The sequence below is a fragment of the Leptonychotes weddellii genome, chromosome 2 (genome assembly GCF_054177405.1).
Source record: "Leptonychotes weddellii isolate Sample4059 chromosome 2, ASM5417740v2, whole genome shotgun sequence".
NCBI classification, from domain to species: Eukaryota; Metazoa; Chordata; class Mammalia; order Carnivora; family Phocidae; genus Leptonychotes; species Leptonychotes weddellii.
In genome coordinates, this window is record NC_138370.1 from 37249015 (window position 1) to 37269362 (window position 20348).

Consider the following 20348-nt stretch of genomic DNA (forward strand, 5'->3'; position numbering starts at 1 on the left):
CTTTTTTTGTTGATAGATCTTTTAAGACATAATATGAATTCATTTGGCTGGGTAAACTCATGTAGAATAAAAGTCTTTTTTTAAAGATTTATTTATTTGACAGAGAGAGACACAGCGAGAGAGGGAACACAAGCAGGGGGAGTGGGAGAGGGAGAAGCAGGCTTCCAGCTGAGCAGGGAGCCTGACGCAGGGCTCAATCCCAGCACCCTGGGACCAAGACCCGAGCCGAAGGCAGACGCTTAACAACTGAGCCACCCAGGCGCCCCTAGAATAAAAGTCTTATATTTGATGTTGATAACTCTAAAGATATGTCTGTTTTAATTAAACCATCAACCCTCAACTAGCTTTTATATTGAATATTTTCCCAGATCGTGTGAACTGGAAAACCATTTGGCTTAGTTTCTGTCTTTCTGAGGGTTTTAGAATGCCCAGTCCTTACAAGCGCTTGCCTTCAAACCAGCTAAACAGAGCTGTTTTACGAATTAATTTTAGCAATACCATCTGGAGGTAGAAAAATATCTCACATTTACAACATATATATATGGACGTACACACAAACACACAGATGCATAATTTCTAATATTTGTGGAGAAGATTTTTAAGATTTGTATTTTGTTCTTGGACTTAACTTGAGGTTGTGCTAGACTTTGGACACAAGAGCCCTTTTAAGCACTTTGTATTTTAAAGGCCTCCCCCCTTCCCAGTAAGTCTCAAGTGATTGTGGGCTGTGTTTACATTTCAAAGGAATGAGAAGATGTACAACTTTAAGGGACAGAGAAAAAATGTAACTAAGGTCAATAATTTACAAGTCTTTTTTTGAGATAAAGGGAACTTTTGGGATTGGTAAAGGATAGGTGAATTTTGCATTGCCTTTAAAGCTGACACACACACGCACACACACGCACACACACACCCCGCGCCCCCGCCTACCTAGCCCTTCCCTCCACACCCCCGCCAAAGGTTTTTAAGATCAGGATAATTGTTCTTAATTCCTCAGAGAATTGGGTTATAACTTGAATGACACCATAGGTTGGCCCAGCATATCCACCTACATTATCTTCAATTTGCCTCTTTTCCTCTGGGTACATAGTTTTAATTTTAAATATTTCTGGCAGTACTGAATACCATCCCCCTCCTTGGGTATAAGATGGGTCCCCAAAGAGGGTGCAAAGGATATTACCTTCCCTAAATCCAGAGTCACTCCAAAGATCGCCAAAAGAAAGAACCAACAACCTGCTTTTCTCTGGTAGGCAGAAAAAGCCAAGCTTTCAGTTATGCAAAATGAGACCCCGAGAAGGCAGAGCTAGCCCTGGGAGAGAAAGGATCAATAAACAATGAGTTTGCATTTGGAAAGGAAGAGACAAAGTGAAACTATTTTTCTCTCTCACCTGGGCACTAGAGACATTCAGAACTGAATCTGGTGGGCCTTTCACCCTTCACTGGCTTCTACCAACTTTTCCAGGACCCTCTCTGCAGGCTCTGGTATCTATCAGATGTTCCTCTTGGCTCTTAAAGAGTATAATAATGTAGCAGTTTATCAGAAAATGCCTCCGTTTTATCAACTCTGGCAGGGGCCCATAGGAGGGCCCTCCTTTCAAGGTAGATATGGGGGTGTCTGTAAGACCATTAACTTGGCAGACTTTTGCTTATGGCTGTGTAGTCTTTTTAGTGGAAAAACAACTCAGGATTAGTAGAATGAGTTCTCAAAGGAGGAAAGAGGGGAGCAGTAGGAATTACATCATTGTTTAGTCTTGTTTTAGGCACCTTTTACATTAATTTTTCTTTAGCTTTTTGCAGTGAATCTGTCAATGAAACTATTTTGCAATTTTGAAAATTTTTTGGAAGTTTCTGCTGCCAGTTAAAACAGTTTGATTTGGGAACCCTTGCTTTCAGGTGCACTTCTTAAATGATCTTATCTCATTGGAATATTCCCCATCATGGCCATTGTAATTCTAGGTTGTTTTTAGTAAAATTTTGCCGCTTCCGTAGATATTCACAGCTCCTGGCCCTGTAGTTTTTAGACGTGAAATAAGCAAGTGTGCTGGAAGATGGTGCACCTGATTCTTTGGATTTTAAGGATCCCAGTAGCTAAGACTTTGTTTACATAAAACAAGACAAACAAATGTGTACGTTAACACATCAGCAATAACCAAGATGTCATTATGGCCTGGCCAAGAGAAGCCATGCGTACCACCAGCAATGCCTAACCTGGACTAGGCCGGCAGACTGCATTATGGAGACCGGGGACTGGAAAAGGGGAAAGGACTAAGCCAGCAAACTACAGGTGGGAACTGGGGATTCCAACATGGAATTGCCAGCTGAACCAAGGGCTAAGTGATGTGATTTGATGTGAGGTGGGGCCTGGGAGCAAATGGTGAGGAAAGAATTCTTGAGACATTTTTGGAGCAAGAAAGTTGGAATTATTAAAGCATGGGGACCCGTGGGCAGAAAGAGCTGCCTTGGGATTGTGAGGAGCAATTGATTATATGCTTTTAAGTTGGGAGGGGCAGAGATAAAGGAAGTTTCCAGAAGGATTTTCTTTTCTTTTCTTTTTTCTTTTCTTTCCTTTCCTTTTCTTTTCTTTTCTTTTTTTTCTTTCCTAAGATTTGAGAGAGAGAGAGCGCACACAGATGTGGAGGGGGTGGGGGGAGGGGCAGAGGCAGAGGGAGAATCAAGCCGACTCCTCGCTGCGCACGGAACCCAATGCAGGGCTCAGGACTCATCCCACAATCCTGAGATCATGACCTGAGCTGAAATCAAAAGTTGAGCCGAAATCACTACAACAAAAACATGATGTACTATATGTTGGCTAACTGAACATAATGAAAAAGAAAAAGAAAAGAGAGAGTCAGACAACTTAACTGAGCTACCCGGGTACCCTTTCAAATGGATTTTCTTTTCTTTCTTTCCTTTTTTTTTTTTAAGATTTTATTTATTTGTCAGAGAGGAGAGCACAAGCAGAGGGAGAAGCAGGCTTCCCTGGATTTTCGTACGTTAAAGAAGACTTACAGGATCCTCAAGACCTGGCTATTGTCAAGCTAAAGTTGTTTTTTGCCTCTAGCAAAGCATTAAGACAGTTGGAGGGCTCCTGGGTGGTTCAGTCGGTTAAGTGTCTGCCTTCGGCTCAGGTCATGATCCCGGGGTCCTGGGATCGAGCCCCACGTCAGGCTCCCTGTTCCGCAGGGAGTCTGTTTCTCCCTTTCCTCCTGCTCTCTCTCATGCGCTCTCCCTCTCAAATAAATAATAATAATAAAAACAGTTAGGAGTTCTTGGAGGAATGTCATACTCTGCCTGTCTCAAATATTTGTCAGTGGGCTGCAAGTTGTAAGGAAATTTAATTTTATCTACATTTCCTTTTGCCTTTGTTCTCCACATGCTAAGGATTGGTGCTCAGTTAGAGGTTCTTGTCAGTCTATACTGACCTGCTAACCCTGGACTGGAAAGCCGATGATGTCGGTAGGACTCACCAAGGGCCCTGGAGCCATGTACTCAGAAGAGCTCGCAAGGCGCCACATCTGTTACTCATTGGCCCCGAATGCCATCAGAAGTATACTTCGGATCTGACAACTGCCACCAAATCTGTTAAAAAAATAAAATTCATCCGAGAATATTTGAAGATGTAATTTGGCTGTAGTCAACAATTAATGAATCTGGCAGCATCCCATCTGGCAAGTAAAGGCGAGCTGAGCTAAACAAAAGAAAGGTTTTGAAAGGCAGAGGGAGAGCATTAAAAAAGAAAAGAATTTATTAGAAAGGAATACATGGTTTAGGCAAGGTTACCCTCTGAAGGGAAACAGAAGTATTGACCAGGAAATGCCATGTTAACCAGTTGAAGTTTATATTCCTGGGAGGGGCATTGATGGTGGTTTGAAGTTGCAGTTAGGTTAGGTATTAAATCTTGGTTTACTGACCTGGGGCCTTAACCCAAGTGATGCTATTTTGGGCCTGTGGTTTCCTTTTTAACAACAGTAACCATAAACACGCCCTGGAACGTGAGAACAACCCCTCCTATCATCTAGTATCCAATCTGTATTCATATTTTCTGGCTTTACCAAAAGCGTCCTTTTTTTTACCATTTGTTTGAATCTGGATCTACAAGGGCTGACCTCTTGCATTTGGTTGACAAGTCTTTTCTTACCTTTTTTTTTCCAAGTGTTTTAGCGTTTTGGTTTGCGAAATTCTTTTGTGGGTAGTCTTTCCCTCTCCCTGAGTTCACTCACTCATCCTTGGATGGAGATTTTGTATTTGCCTCCACCCCTGCCACAGGGCATCCAGTTAAGAACTGGTTTTCCTCCGAGCAGCTGAGAGCCCTATGGATGTTGGGGATGCTGCTGGCCCAGTTGGCTGGCAGTTAGCTTGGCCCAGGAACCCCTCACAAGACAATGTCTTCGGTCTTTTGCCTTCCAGAATAAGCCGTAACTCCTAGAAGTGGTCAAATGTAGTTTTATTCTGTATAACTGCATAAATGGGAAGCTCTCCCTCCATCCCTGGTGTTATGTGGTTAGGTGGCTTTGATCTCCTTTTCTAGGGCACTTGGCTTCCCTCTTATCGACAGGGACTGAAATCCCCGGGGGCTCTGCTGGCATTCAGACTTGTAGCCCAGCTGGCTTGCCGCTTCAGCCACCCTCACTTCCTGGTGTTGCCCAGAGACATCAACCATGTTTTTGAGTACAGCTAAATCTTTTTCATAGAGTACAGCTAACAAGGCCCTTTTGTGCTCCTTTGCCTCTAAGAGGTTTGTCGTAAAAAGCCTGGGCAGAAGTTACCTACTGGTCACTGACCTGATTTTCGTTCTCGTAAAGTGTGACTCCACTTAGGAGACTCTACTAGGAGTCCTGCAGGAGAGAGGGAATCATATTTGTGGGGAAAGAATAGAGGAAATTTAGGGAAATAAAAAGAGGCTGGTCTGTGGTCCTAGCATTGGTGAGGATGCCCACTCCGAGTCATTGGCAAGCCTTCAGAGGAAACGGTTTGCATGTTTCACCTGGGCGACTGGATGCAGGGCCCCACGGTTTCAGTCTCAGGATAGATTCACACAGCCCATCTGTGGCACAGAAGCAGAGAGCCACCCAGAATCCATGGGACCTCTGTGGTCTTAGACAGGATCTTGGAGGCAGCCACTTCCAGTGGGTTCCATGTAAAAATCACCACAGTGGGGCACCTGGGTGGCTCAGTTATTAAGCATCTGCCTTCAGCTCAGGTCATGATCCCGGAGTTTTGGGATCAAGCCCCATGTCGGGCTCCCTGCTCCGCGGGAAGCCTGCTTCTCCCTCTCTCACTTTCCCTGCTTGTGTTCCCTCTCTTCCTGTCTCTCTGTCAAATAAATAAATAAAATCTTAAAAAAAAAACACCATAGTGAAAGATCTCATGTGACTATAGTTCTTAAACACAGACAAGACAGAGCACCCTGAGAAGAGCCAAAGGAGGAGCATCACAGGCAGAAGGAATAGCCATTGCAAAACTCTTGCATCAAGGAAGAACTTGTCGTGGAGAACTAAGAGGTCGGTGTGGCTGGGAGGTAATGGGCAAGGAAGGAGGGTGGTGGTGTGGGAGCTAGAGCCATACTAAGGTGAGGCAATTCAAGCACCTAGGGCGCAATGCTTATGGAGGTGAACTCACTCTCATGTCAGGTGCGTGCTTGGCTTGACTCACTGAGTCCAGGCCCCAGTGTAGAAGGCCAGATAACTTAAAGCCTGGCAATAAGTTATTGGAATGCACTGGGTGCCACTAAAGGATTTTATGTTTGGGAGAGGATGATATGATTTGATTTACCTTTTAAAAGATTACTCTTGGGCACCTGGGTGGCTCAGTTGGTTGGGCTTCTACCTTCAGCTCAAGTCATGATCCCAGGGTCCTGGGATCGAACCCCACATTGGGCTCCCTGCTCAGTGGGGAGCCTGACTCTCCCTCTCCCTCTGCCCCTTCCCCTCCCCCCATGCTCTCTTTCTCTCTCAAATAAATAAATAAATAAATAAATAAATAAATAAAATCTTTTAAAAAAAGATTACTCTCATAACTTGTTATGGGAGATCTTTAAGAGAGGCCTGAGGACCATGGTGCCATTTTTTCCTCCTCATGATGCCTAAGGAATAGAAAATAAAAAAGGACAAAACCTCTCAGTCTTTTGATGGATAGTTGCTAAATAATCCCTACAGAAGCTTGGCTGGAGACGGTAGTCATGACACTCTCCCCCTCAATTAGTGAGTGAGTGAGTAATGTCAGCTCTGCGGCTCAATATTATTCAGATACACGAAGGGTCTCAAGGTTGCCAGCAATAGAGCAGACAGAATTACCCTACGTGTCTCTTACTACAAAAATGCTTAGAAATACTCCATAAATAAGTATAAATTTAAATGTATATCTGGTTATAGGATCAAGTAAATGAAAAAATATTTAGATATTATTGGAAAACGGGATTCTCACTATAAGAGAAAGTATATATAAATAAGGGATGGGAGGAAAAGGGGGAGAATTTGTTGGTTTGCTGGTGTTGGATTGGAATTAAGAAATGAGTATAGACTCATTTTGACAAAATCAAGAAACTCTTAGCTCTGTCCATTTAAAGGGCCTGTATTAGTCATTGTTCTCCAGAGAAACAGAATCAATAGGAGATACCTATCTCTCTTTCTCAATTTATTATAAAATACTGGCTCACATAATTACGGAGGCTGAGATGTCTCAAGATTGCCATCTGTAAGCTGGAGACTCAGAGACCTGAGGGGCGGAGAGCCAATGATGTAGATACCAGTCTGGGTCTGAAAGCCTGAGAACAGAAGCACTGAGGTCAAGAAAAGATTGATGTGCCAGGAGTCAGCAAGCAGAGAGCAAATTCCACTTTTTTGTTCTATGGAAGCTCTCAATGGATTGGATGGCGCCAATGACATTGGAAAGGGCAATCCACTTAACTTAGCCACTGATTCAAATATTCACTTAATTTCTTCCAGAAACACTTTCACAGACACAGCCAGAAATAATGTTTAACCAGGTATCTGGGGATCCTGTGACCCAGTCAAGTTGACACATAAAATTAAGCATCAGGGGCCTAGACGCAGTGGCATCCCAGGAGCAGTGAACACATAGAAAGTCTGATCTTAATTTTAAAATATCATTTCCCAGTGAAAGGAATCAGGGATCCTTGGATAAATGTGTCTGAGGGCAGGGTCAGGGAAAGTTTAAGGTGAACCTAGAATATCTTGTTAGTCCAGAAAGGAAGTGTTCAAAAACCAGTGGGAACATGTCAAAAGGACACAGAGGATGGCTTGAAGGAATGCAAGAATAATCAGAGAATCAAAATGAATAATGAGAGGAATGGTTTTTAACACACCATATTTAAAAATTAATGAATTTATTTTGATACTAACTTCAGTGATGATAATGACTGAGTCATTGAGTGGGGAAGCCTGGAGGAGGGAGAAAGAAAAGCTCTCCTTAGAGAACTAATAAACATCAAAGGAATAATAGAATTAGAACAAGTACCATTTTGCAACAATCACACCAAAACTAATTCAGGCAATAATAGCTAATTTAGACACTATTGAGCAAAATATTTTTGGGACCCAGGACATTCACACAGTCTGAAAGTATCACCCCTTAGCTTATTAATGACAGATGAAGGAAAGTATCTTTTTAATGGCTAAACCAGGTAGATATCAATCAAATAATCAAACTTAGCATTACCACAAATGTAGAAAATGGCATCATGTTCCTCCTGATAAGATGAACTGATAAGGACACAGTATTAACTATATACAGTTCTTTACAAAAAAAAAAATGTTTACTCTGAAACTAAAAGTAAAATAATCAGACAAATCCAAATTCAGAGTTATTCTGCAAAACAACTGGTCTAGACTTTTAAAATGTCAATGTCATGAAAGACAAAAGGCAGATACACTATTCTAGTTTAAAAGACACAAAAAAGACAAGACATGTAAATGACATGTATGGCCTTTAACTGGGTTAGAAAAAAGGACTGTCATAAAAGACATTATTGGAACAAATGGGGAAATTGAACCATATATTAAAGTATTATACCATTGTTAAATTTTCTGAGTATGGTAATTGTATCATGATTATATAGGAGTTGTAATCAGAAGTATTTAGAGTTAAAGTGTCATCGTATCTGTGACTAACTCTCAAATGGTTTAACAAAAATTTAAAAAGTAAATGTGTGTGTCTAGTTTGTTCTTCGTGAGATTTTTCTGTGGGTTTGGAATATTTCAAAATAAATAGAGGGGGAAAATGATGCATAACTGAGGTCACAAGAAAGAAATCCTTAAGGGACAAGAACAAAAAGAGAACTTAAAACTAGATGAACTTGCACCATGGCTGCCTTCAGATGGGGTGTGTGGAAACATAGGGCACAGAATTTCACAGTTATCAGAGATAAAGATGAGTCCAAAAGTCAGTGCAAGCGGGGGCTGGGAACAAGCCTCCCTTACTAAACTGTGACCCTCAAAGTACAACACCCTCCCTCAAAGGGTGAGGTAGGAAAAAAAGCTGTCCTCTGGGACAGGGAGATTACAAGGAAGCATGTCTATCTCAGCTTGGACTTAGGTGGAAAAAAAGTATCATCTGAGAAATTAGATCCACAGGTCTGCTCACACTGGTTTGGGGTTTAATTTTTTCATTTTTCATTTTTCATGTGATATTACAGCTAACAAGATGAGAAATAAAAAGTGGTCCTGTATGTGTATTTTAGCACAATTAAAAAATATTGATACCATGAATACCTGGAAGAGGTAAAGGCAAGACAACTCTTAAGGCTGTATAAAATCTGCATGGATAAAACTGCTGAAGATGGGCTCATGGCTCCAAATTGTAAAATATACAAGGAAACAATCCACCACGAATGAGAGCTAGCCCAGAGAATAGCAGGGTGAGACTCCAGAACTTCAGCTAAAGCAGTTCACAGCTTACAACTATAAAAATGAAAATATACTAAATCATTTAAAAGCATAAAAAGGAATCAAAACAAAAGAAAACAATACATTGTGAAAATGACTAAGCAGATTTTTTAAAAAGGAAATAAAATTTCTAAAAATAAAAGTATATTTGTTCATTTATTCACCAAATCTCAATCAGTGGGCTAAACAGCAGATCTGATATACCTTAGAAAAGAATAAGTGAACTGTACATGGAACTGAGGAAATTACCCAAATGCAGAATAGAATGATGAAAAGTTGAGAGAAACACTAGGTTTCTAGTGTTCTCTAGACCTTCTGCTAGGTGGAAGGAGAAGGAAAGAGAGAACACAAAGAAAAGGTCTATCATGTATCTAACTCAATGTCTAGAAGGAGAGTTTAAAGATGGAAAACAGACAACATTCAAAGAGAAATCAGCGAGTGTTTTCCGGCACTGATGAGAGATAGGAATTCAGGAAATAGATTCCAGATTAAGTAAAAAATAGTTCATACCTAGATCTAGATCCTATAGACATCACAAAGTTAGTACAAGTATTATGAAAAATACAGTATATTAAAAGTTGTGGGGTGCCAGCACAGCAGTGCTTAGCCTTAAATGCATATATCAGAAACAAAGGAAAGTTGGAAAATCAGCAGTCTAAGCTTCCATCTCAAGAATCTAGGCAAAGGGGTGCCTGGGTGGCTCAGTCGTTAAGCATCTGCCTTCGGCTCTGGTCATGATCCCAGAGTCCTGGGATCGAGCCCCACATCGGGCTCCCTGCTCAGTGGGGAACCTGCTTCTCCCTCTCCCGCACTCCCCCTGCTTGTGTTCCTGCTCTCACTATCTCTCTCTGTGTCAAATAAATAAATAAAATCTTAAAAAAAGAAAAAAAAAGAATCTAGGCAAAAATAAATCAAACCTAAAAAACTAGAAGAAGGAAATAAACATAGATATTGATGAAATAGAAAACAAATGTACAGCAAAGAAATTTATCAAACCCAAAATCTGGTTCTTTGACAAGATGAGTAATATTGAGAAATCTCTAGCAAGACTGATTAAGAAAAAAAGAAGACAGCATGTTACTGAACCCAAATTCGTCTGCCTATCACTTGAAAGCCATTACTCAAGAGACAGATTTTTTTGTTTTTGTTTTTAAGATTTTATTTACTTGACAGAGAGAGCACAGTAGGCAGAGGGAAAGGGAGAAGCAGGCTCCCCACTGAGCAGGGAGCCCAACATGGGGCTCTATCCCAGGACCTGATCATGACCTGAGCTGAAGGCGGTTGCTTAACTGACTGAGCCACCCAGGCACCCCAATGAGTTTTTGATTGGAAATAAATTTGAGCTTTATTCAGGAGGCCAGCAACCCAGGGAGAAGGCAGACTCTTGACCAAAAGCCAACTCTGATGTTTCTGCCTGGCTCATGGATTTTTTAAGGGGTTTAGGGTAGTTAATCAGCAAAGGGAGTGCAGTAGCCTGCAACATTTCTTGATTTCGTGCACTTGCTGATGCCAGCTACAAATGTTCTCAATGCTTCAGGGTTGTGCCAGAGGGTCTGGTTCTTATTTCACGATGTGCAGGAATACTCTGTTCTTTCTGCAGAGGAGGGCAAGGTCTACAGATGCACAAAGCCAGGTCAGTAAAATCATTTGTGTGACCTAAAAAAAAGAAAAATATGTTGTTAAATTGCTGGGCTAGTCAGAAAGCCAAGACATTTTCAGACTTGATGGCCCCTGTGGCCTGGGAAAATTTGGTCTTTCACTCCTCAAGGCCAGTGGTCTGTGGACGTCAAAGAAAGTAAATTAGTTCTGTTACCTATCAGAGGCCTTAGGTCAGCAAGTAAGGTGTGTGTTAACTTAAAGCAAGTCAACCTTTAAGACTGGTTGGAGTGCTGTTAAAAGAGCATCACTACAGATCATACAGTTATGCTACAGATGTTAGGAATAACTTTACACTTTTAAAATGCAGCTTACCAAACTTACAGAACAAGAAGTAGAAAAGCTGAATAGTTTGATATCTATGGAAGAGATTGAATCCATTGTTAAAAACCTCACAAAGAAAACCTCAGGCCAAACTAGCTTCACTGGCAAAATTTTCCAACCATTTAAAGAAGAAATAACAGTTTTACACAAACTCTTACTGAGGAATAGAAAAATAGGAAACACTTGCCAACTCATTTATGAGGTCAACACATTCTAATCACAAAAGTCTGACAAGTATATTACAAAAAAGAAAAGTAATGCATCAAAACTAAGGGCAGTTTATTCCAAGGGAAGTTTAATAGTTGAAAATCAATCAGTTCACCACATGAAAGGGAGAAACAAGAAGAAAAAAAAAACCATATAATTATCTTGACAAATTAGGAAATGCACTTGATAAAATTTACCTATTCATGAATAAGCGGGGGGGACTCTTTAGCAAGCTAAGAATAGAGGATAGTTTTTTAAAATCTGATAACTGTCACCTATAAACCTACCAAGAATATCATATGTAGTGGGGAAATATTGAAAGCTTTCCTGGGGATATTATGCTTATTCAACATAGCACTGGAAGTTCTAGCCAGTTTAGTAGGGCAAGGAAAAGAAAAAGTGTAAGGACTGGAAAAAACGAAATAAAGCTGTCTGGGAAAATAATCTAATAAAATAAGTTGAATACCACTTATTCAACTTGGCGCTATTGACACTTTGGAATGGATAAGTATTTGTTGTGGAGGTAAATTAGTCAGCTTGGGCTGCTATTAAAAAAAGAGTGCAAAATTATTTCTAGTTAAGAACCACTGTTTTACACTGAAAACTATAAAATAGAGAAAAAAATGTAAAGCCCTTAAGTAAATGAAAAAATATTCACGTTCTTTGATTAGAAGATTTAATAGTGTAAAAATGTCTGTCCATTCTTTTAAATTTGGTGAAAATCCAATCAAAATCTCAACAGGGGGTGTGTGTGTGTGTATGTGTGCACACACATGTGCATGCTTGTGAAAATTAAAAAGCAAAATCCAAACTTGATACAGAAATGCAAAGGTTCAAGAGTAGCCAAGGCAATCTTGAAGATGAATAAACTTGGAGAATACACTTTCTATGTGCATGTTATAACTCAGTTTTTTATTTTTATTTTTTTAAAGATTTTATTTATTTATTTGACAGAGAGAGACAGGGAATGGGAGAGGGAGAAGCAGGCTTCCCGACGGGCAGGGAGCCCAATGAGGGGCTCGATCCCAGGACCCTGGGATCATGACCTGAGCTGAAGGTAGACAACGACTGAGCCACCCAAGCACCCCCATAACTCAATTTTTTAAAAAGTACCTAACACCAAAAGAATAGATATTGAATGAATAACTTTTTTTTTTTTTACGATTTTATTTTTAAGTAATCTCTACACCCAGTGTGGGGCTTGAACTCACAACACTGAGATCAAGAGTGGCAAGCCACTGACTGAGCCAGCCTGGTGCCCTGAATGAATAACGTTTAAACCATTAGAAAATAGAAAGGGTAATAGGGAAAACCCAGTAGAAGATAGGAAAAAATAAAAACAGAATCACAGAAAGTCTTGGTTAATAGAAAGTACAGGGACGCCTGGGTGACTCAGTCGGTTAAACATCTGCCTTCGGTTACGCATCTGCCTTCGGCTCAGGTCAGGATCCCAGGGTCCTGGGATCGAGTCCCACACTGGGCTCCCTGCTCCGCGGGAAGCCTGCTTCTCCCTCTGCATGCCGCTCCCCTGCTTGTGTACTCACTCACTCTCTTTCTGACAAATAAATAAATAAAATCTTTTAAAAAGAAAAGTACAAAATTAGATGGTAAAAAAAAGATGTCAGTAATCATAATAAGTGTAAATGAATTGAACCTGCCAGATAAGATACTGTCCAATTTTTTAAAATAATAAAAGCTACTTCTGAACTGTTTGCAAGAGATAGACTTAAAAAAATGATACACAAAAATTTTATATTAAAAAATAGAGAAGTTGGTGTATCTATTTTAATACCAAACAAAACAGACTTTAGGGCAAAAACATATTAGGGTTAAAGATAGTCATAGTTAAATACTAAGAACAATTTACCAGGAAGATATATCTTTTCTACATTTATATGCACCCAATAATATAGTTTCAGAGCATGTAAAGATGAAATTAAAAAGAGAAATTGCCAAATCACAGTTACGGTGGTAGATTTTAACACATGTATTCTAATACAGTGAGATCAACTCATATAACAAGTAGACCAAAAATTAAGAGGCTATGGAAGATTTGAAGCACACAACATGCTTGATCTAATGGAAATATCTTCAACTCTGTTTACAATGATTAGAAACTATTCATTTTTGGGGCGCCTGGATGGCTCAGTCAGTTAAGTGGCTGCCTTCAGCTCAGGTCACAATCCCAGGGTCCTCTGATGGAGCCCCACATCAGACTCCCTGCTCAGTGGGGAGTCTGCTTCCTCTCCCTCTCCTCCTTACTCATACTCTCTCTCTCAAATAAATAAGTAAAATTTTAAAAAAGAAACTATTCATTTTTTTGAAGTTTTATTTATTTAAGTAATCTCTACACCCAGTGTGGGGATTGAACTCATGACCCTGAGATCAAGAGTCATGCACTCCTCTAACAGAGCCAGCCAGGCACTCCGAGACTATTCATTTTTTAAGTATATATAGAATATTTACAAAAGCTGGCCATCTACTAGGACACAAAACAAATCACAAAAAAGACCAAAAGATCAGAATCATATTTATATTCTCTGATCATGATACAATTAAGCTAGATACCTACAGAAATGGGTTAATTTTTTTTAAAGATTTTATTTATTTATTAGAGAGAACACAAGCAGGGGGACTAGGAGAGGGAGAAGCAGGTTTCCCGTTGAGCAGGGAGCCCGATGTGGGGCTCGATCCCAGGACTCTGGGATCATAACCTGAGCCAAAGGCAGATGCTTAACCAACTGAGCCACCCAGGCGCCCCTAATTTTTTTTTTAATGGGAATATTTTTATTTTATGTACAATGGGTTGGCATTAAGGTAGGTGTCTTGGATATCTGCAGTTAAGGTATATATCTTGGATGACCCACTCAAGGAAGTTCACTTAATCCAACGTAATGAAGCCTCTATCTTTTTCATACTGATGGAAACACTGGCGGCTCATACTGAGGCCATATTTCTGGATCAGACCGTGCTGGTTTGAGCAGACACGGCAAAAACAAGAACCCTGGCCAAATTTCCTCGGATGGCTCTGGTAGAGCTGCTGGTGACCCGTCTTGCTCTGTCGATTGCAATGAGGCAAAAGAAATGGGTTAATTTAAACAAGACATACATTTGGACATTATGAAATATTCCTAAATAACTCATGTCTCAGAGAATAAATTATATTAGAAAGGAGAAAATGGGTAGCCACATCGGCCTCCCTCACTCATCCTGAACCTGCCGGAAATGCTCCCCCATCAGAAATGCTCCCCCATTTGTCCCCGCTATTTTCTCTATATATTAAGATTCATGTAATGGGGCTAAAGAGATACTTAGGAGACAATTTATATTTGTACATGCTAGTATTGAAAAACGAAGAGAAAAATACTGAAAATCAATGAGCCATTAAAAATCTTAGCAAACCTACTAGCAAAATATCTTTAAAAAAATTTCCTGCATTACCAGCTTTGCTTTATCCTCATTTTTCAAGGGTGATTTAATATCAGAAAATCTAACATCATTGACCACCAAGCCACCAAATATAGTCATGTACGTTGTCACAGAGCTGCCAGAGGTCAAAGTGTCCATTAAGACTAGGAGCCAAACCAGAAGTTAACAGGCAGACCTTTATTTACTTAGTATAAGCAAGAGGCTAAACAGGAAAGAATGCTGGCTTCCCAAAGTTCTGTTTTCCCTCCATGAAACAGCATTGAGCAAAGGTTAGCTGAGTTGGTGGAGTGGGGAAGGCAATTGTCTTGCTCCCTGTCTTGTCCAGGGAGCCCCGAACAAAAAGCTCTTGTGTTTAATGGAGCTGGACACCAGGGGGAAGGTAGTGGGGAGGGCTAGAGGCCGAGGCATCTGGGCAGTGTCTCAGGTGCTCCCCTTGCCCCCTTAATCCCCTGGTGGAGACTCCTAGGCTGGGAATGTAGGTATTGCAGGTGTATGTGAGAGCGTGCCTGGGCTGGGGCTAGGGAGCTGAGTGCTTGACTGTAACTGCCTCCAGATGGCAATGCATAGGCTGGGCAGCCAGTCTCTTAGGAAGGCAGCTTCCCCACTCCCACCCCCACCCCCTGAGGGCTGCCAGGCAAAGGAAGCCTTCACAGTTGCCTGCAGTCAGGCCTGAACCATCACACATAGGGTTTGGCCTAGAGCCAGACTCTTCATAGCGTGTGACCTATATGTGGGCATCTTGCTGATGGCTTGAAGGGGGCTGAAATTCAGTTCAAGCTTTGCTGCCAGGCTGTGGGCCCTGGGATGGAGCTGTGCTACCTGGAGGAAGGAGCATCTTTTGACAGCCCTACCCACATTAACAAAGTATATCTCACAAAGACTTCAATAGATACATGTGATAAATTCCACACTCATTTATAATTTAATAAAATGAATAAACTAGGGACTAGAAGGAAATTTCCTTAACCTAGTCAAGTGTGTGTCTGTGTCCAAATGTCCTCTTCTAAGGGCACCAGCATATTGGATTAGGGCCCACTCTACTGATTTTAACTGAATCATAGTCACATACTGAGGTTTCGAGGGTTAGGACTTCAACTTGGAATTTGGAGGGACACAACAGAGATAGGAGGTGGGTGTCAGAAGAGGCCAGTTTCCAGATGTATGTGGGAATCAAACACCCCCGCCCCCGGCAGATTCCCAAGGGCTTGGGGTCAGGTGGGAAGGAAAGGGAGGCATAAAGGTTGACAGGCCTTGAACAAGAAGGTGCTCCACTTACTGAGATGGTGAAACCAGGGGAGGAATAAACTTGAAGCTTGATCCCAGGCAGAGCCCTGAGGCATTCTAACTTCTGGAGACGAGGAGAAGTGGAGCCCAGTAGAATACCCGAAGAGTGGCTAGTGGAAGGAGGAAGCCGGAAACCTGTGGTATCTTGGAAACCGAAAGAGAAGAACCAGCAAGTTCTATTGATTTACCCTTTCATGTCTGTCTTATTTGAGACAGAGAGAGAGAGAGGAGAGAAGCTGACTGCCCGCTGAGCAGGGATCCCCATGCAGGGCTCCATGCGGGGCTCCATTCCAGGACCCTGGGATCATGACCTGAGCCAAAGGCAGACGCTTAACGACTGAGCCCCTGAGGTGCCCCTACCTTTTTCACATCTCTTTTTTTTTTTTTTTAAAGATTTTATTTATTTATTTGTGAGAGAGAATGAGAGACAGGGAGCAGGAGAGGGAGGAGGGTCAGAGGGAGGAGGGTCAGAGGGAGGAGGGTCAGAGGAAGAAGCAGACCCCCCGCTGAGCAGGGAGCCCAATGCGGGACTCGATCCTGGGACTCCAGGATCATGACCTGAGCGGAAGGCAGTCGCTTAACCAACGGAGCCACCCAGGTGCCCCTACCCTTTTCACATCTCTTAAAGCTCCTTGTTTCTACTCTCAACTTGACCTCCACCCTGATTCCACCAGCAGAGGGAGCCCTCTGTTCCAGGTGTGGGCCCAAGAGGATGCATTTTCTACAGATATTATCAAAACAATAAAACCCAGTCTGCTTTTTCTTATCACCATGTGCTGGCAATTCTAGTGGGTAATAAATACTTTCCTGAAAAAATAATTTATTGGTCTAAGTTCGAAATAAAGACTGTGCTTATGTAAGCTTCAGATGGAACATATTTAGTACTATCTTCAGTAAACCCTATACTTGGAAGATAATTCAGGGAATTCACAGTGATACAGTGGGCTGCCACACATTTGTTTTGAAAGTAAGTTCTTGGGGTGTCTGGGTGGCTCAGTCAGCTGAGCGCCTGACTCTTCATTTCCACTCAGGTCATGATCTCAGGGTCATGAGATGGACTTTTACGCCGAGTGGGGAGTCTCCTTGGGATTCTCTCTCTCCCTCTCCCTCAGCCCCTGCTTCCTGCACACCCCCCCACCCCGACCCCATGGGCACATGCGCACAAGCACTCTCTCTAGAATAAATAATTAAATCTTTTTTTTTAAAAAAAAGAAAGTTCGTTCTTAATAGTTCGGAATCTTTAAAGCTTATTTTAGGTGCAGTTCATGTCTTCAATCATTACGATAATATATATTCCTGTGTTTAAACAGTAGATTCAAAGTGGACCAGGATAGCATAGCAATTGTAAATACAAAAGAAATAGCATGAGTTACAGTAGTTATGTCATTTTAATTATGACCACTTGGAGTTTTACTTGTGTTTAAAATTTAAAACACTGAAAGAATACAAAATGTTTGGTATATTTTTGTTCGGTAAGTGCAAATTTTAGTTCATGCATGATATATTTTACCGAATTTGAATATCCTTAAATTGGAATTTATCCTTTTTTAATATGAATTGTTGCTAAACTAATGAACAAATCAAGACAATAATTATTATTGATAACTATGTGATTGTTACAAAAATAGTTTTGTTGCCTAGATGAGGAAAATATTTAAAAATGATCCACTCCCCGGGTATCCAATATGCTGGTTATGAAACCAAAATGCTTAATATTTCATCTTTGAATATATATATATACGGACAAAGTTTACTACCTCCCAGGGTGCTTTCTATCCTTGCAGTTTGAGAACTGGGTAAGGAAAAAAATAATCTGTTTTTTCTGGCCAGTGCAGAGGGACAGTGAGGAACATGTCAGATGAAATATGGCAGTCTTCATAGTAAATCAGCTGATGGCTCCATCTGTCTTTTCACAGAAATGGCTCACATGTGGAGCTTTATTTTACTGAGTTTCTTTGAATATTTTCTTTTCTCAAAGTTGTAAAAAGGAGTGACTTCCTAATTAGTCTTCCTTGAGCCCATAAAGGGGTATTAGGGATTGAATGCAGAGTTGGGCTCCGGGCCTCCCAGCCCAGGTTGAGCCCAAACAGGTCACATCTACATATGAGAGTCCAGATGTTAACATTCATGTGCTGAAGGCCTAACCGTCAGGACCTCAGAATGTGACTGTATTTCGATACAGGGCCCTTAAAGTGGTGATTAAACGAAAATGAGGCTCTTGAGGGGAGGCCTTAATCCAAAGTGGCTGCTCTCCTTCTAAGATGAGTTGTGGACATACAGAGAGACACCAGGGGCCCACGTGCACAGAGGACAACCACGTGAAGAAGCCAGAGGCCAGCCACCTGCAAGCCAAAGAGAGAGGTCTCAGAGGAAACCAGCCCTGCTAGCACCTTGATCTTGGACTTCCAGCTCCTGAAATTTTGTGGGGGAAAAAAACAAAAGTGTGTTAAAGCCACACAGTCTGAAGTATTTTGTACTAGCAGCCCTAGCAAACTAACACAACAGGTAGCATTTGTTTGAACTGAGGGTTCCACAGCTAGAAAGTGTTGGGAAATTACTAGAATAGGGGACAGAGCACAGACTCTGAGACCATTACTCTGGGCTTGAATCCCGGTTTGGCTTTCTAGTAGCAGAGCAATGGGGTGGGCCATTTACTGAATGCTGGAGGCCCAATTTTATGTCTGTAAAGTGGGGGTGATAACCACTACTCGGGATTTCAATGGGGATGGCATGCGGTAATGTATGGGAAGTGCCAGGCCCACCATGGGAACCCAGTAAATGAGGATGCTGAGCCAAAGCCTTCCCCACTGCCTTAGCTCATGTAAGTTAGATCCTGCCCAAGCTGGCCACATTGGAGAGGGCTGGAAGTCTGTGGATTTTGCAATTAAGGGAGGGTCGTTTTAAAAATGTGTGCCCAGGGGGCGCCTGGGTGGCTCAGTCGGTTAAGCGTCTGCCTTCAGCTCAGGTCATGAGCCCAGGGTCCTGGGATCCAGCCCCGCAGTGGGCTCCCTGCTCAGCGGGGAGCCTGCTTCTCCCTCTCACTCTGCCTGTCGCTCCCCCTGCTTGTGCTCTCTCTCTCTCAAATAAATAAAATCTTAAAAAAAAAAGTTTGCTCAGTTACGTTTTAAAAATTTTGCTAAATTTGCATGTAGTATTACTTTGAATGGTTGGGAAGATAGAAAAATAAGTGTCTTTTCTCTGCTTATAAAAATAGCATATGTTTATACATATATTATGGAAATGCACATATTCTATAGATATATTTTAGAAAATTTGCGTGAAAGGTGCAGGAGTCTAGAGAAGAAAACAACCCATAATAAAACCACCCAGGGACAACCACTGCCCACATTGTAGTATGTTTTCTTTCCATATTTTTTTTCTGTTGTCTTTTTTTAAATCGAGGACATCAATTTTGTGCCATGTTCTTTCACTGAACTTTTAAGCATGGGCACGTCCTATGCCATTACAAAGCCCAAAGCCTTAACATTCATTCTTTCCTCCTGTCCTGTAAGTCCCACCGGCAGCAATAGGGTCTGCTGTGAGTGGCACTTGAACTGGGGAAAACTGGTCTGGGTTTGGGTGGCTGTGCAAACCTCAGCAGTCGGTCCTGGTAAGGAGTCCCCGGCAGGAGCTTGGAGGCTGAGATGAGGACGGGCCTGCTCCCCGAAGCCCACCAGTGAGACTACCCCCCAACCCTTATTCCCCATCTGGGTTCCTGTTACTCTGGCCCTTTAAGAAGGGAGCTAGAACTCTAGCAGGCCTGACAAGTGGTCTCCTAGGAACCGAAGGACAACAAACAGCTTCAGAGATTGGGGCTGGGGTGGGGACCCTGCACAACAGGGGATGGTACACATGGAGGCCAATCAGGTAGAGCAGGGTCTAGGGTTGGTTTTCTGGGTCCTTTATTCCTCTGGCCCCTTCACCTCCACACTTTCCTTTCTAGGTTCACCCTTTCTCTCCAGCTTCCCCACCCCTGCCTTTCTCTGCCCTTCTGTTAGCATTCCCACTTCCTCTGCTCCAGATGGTCTTCATTTCTGGAGACAGTTCCTGCTTATTAAGAGTTTCTTAGTTGATCTTGAAATTTTCTGTGAGAAAAAAATATTCTACAAACAGTGATACTTTCATCTCATCAAATTTCCAACCTTTCCAGTTTTCTTTCTTTCTTTCTTTTGCCAAATTGCTTTTGCTAGGACCTCTAAAAAATGATAAAAAAGGCATTGGTGAAGGGCACCTGGCTGGCTCAGTCTCTAGAGCATGGGACTCTTGATCTCAGGGTTGTGAGTTCGAGCCCCATGTTGGGTGTAGAGATTACTTAAATAATAGATAAAATCTTATTTATTTATTTATTTATTTATTTATTTTTAAAGATTTTATTTATTTATTTGACAGAGAGAGACACAGCGAGAGAGGGAACACAAGCAGGGGGAGTGGGAGAGGGAGAAGCAGGCTCCCCGCAGAGCAGGGAGCCCGATGCGGGACTCGATCCCAGGACCCTGGGATCATGACCTGAGCTGAAGGCAGTCGCTTAACCAACTGAGCCACCCA

At 41.8% G+C, this 20348-nt stretch overlaps 1 long non-coding RNA gene and 1 pseudogene across 1 annotated transcript in view; both read right to left on the bottom strand.

Annotated features, from left to right (window-relative positions):
- Positions 1–6519: 6519 nt before the first annotated feature.
- Positions 6520–20348, bottom strand: part of LOC145718724 (uncharacterized) — a 17682-nt gene continuing 3853 nt past the window's right edge. Inside the window, exons 2-3 of the long non-coding RNA XR_014141988.1 lie at positions 15796–15947; positions 6520–10559 (exon numbers count right to left, since the gene is read on the bottom strand). This is a non-coding gene — a long non-coding RNA (uncharacterized LOC145718724). The remainder of the gene's footprint in view (positions 10560–15795; positions 15948–20348) is intronic.
- On the bottom strand, positions 10566–14618 carry LOC115943250 (small ribosomal subunit protein uS14 pseudogene; annotated as a pseudogene).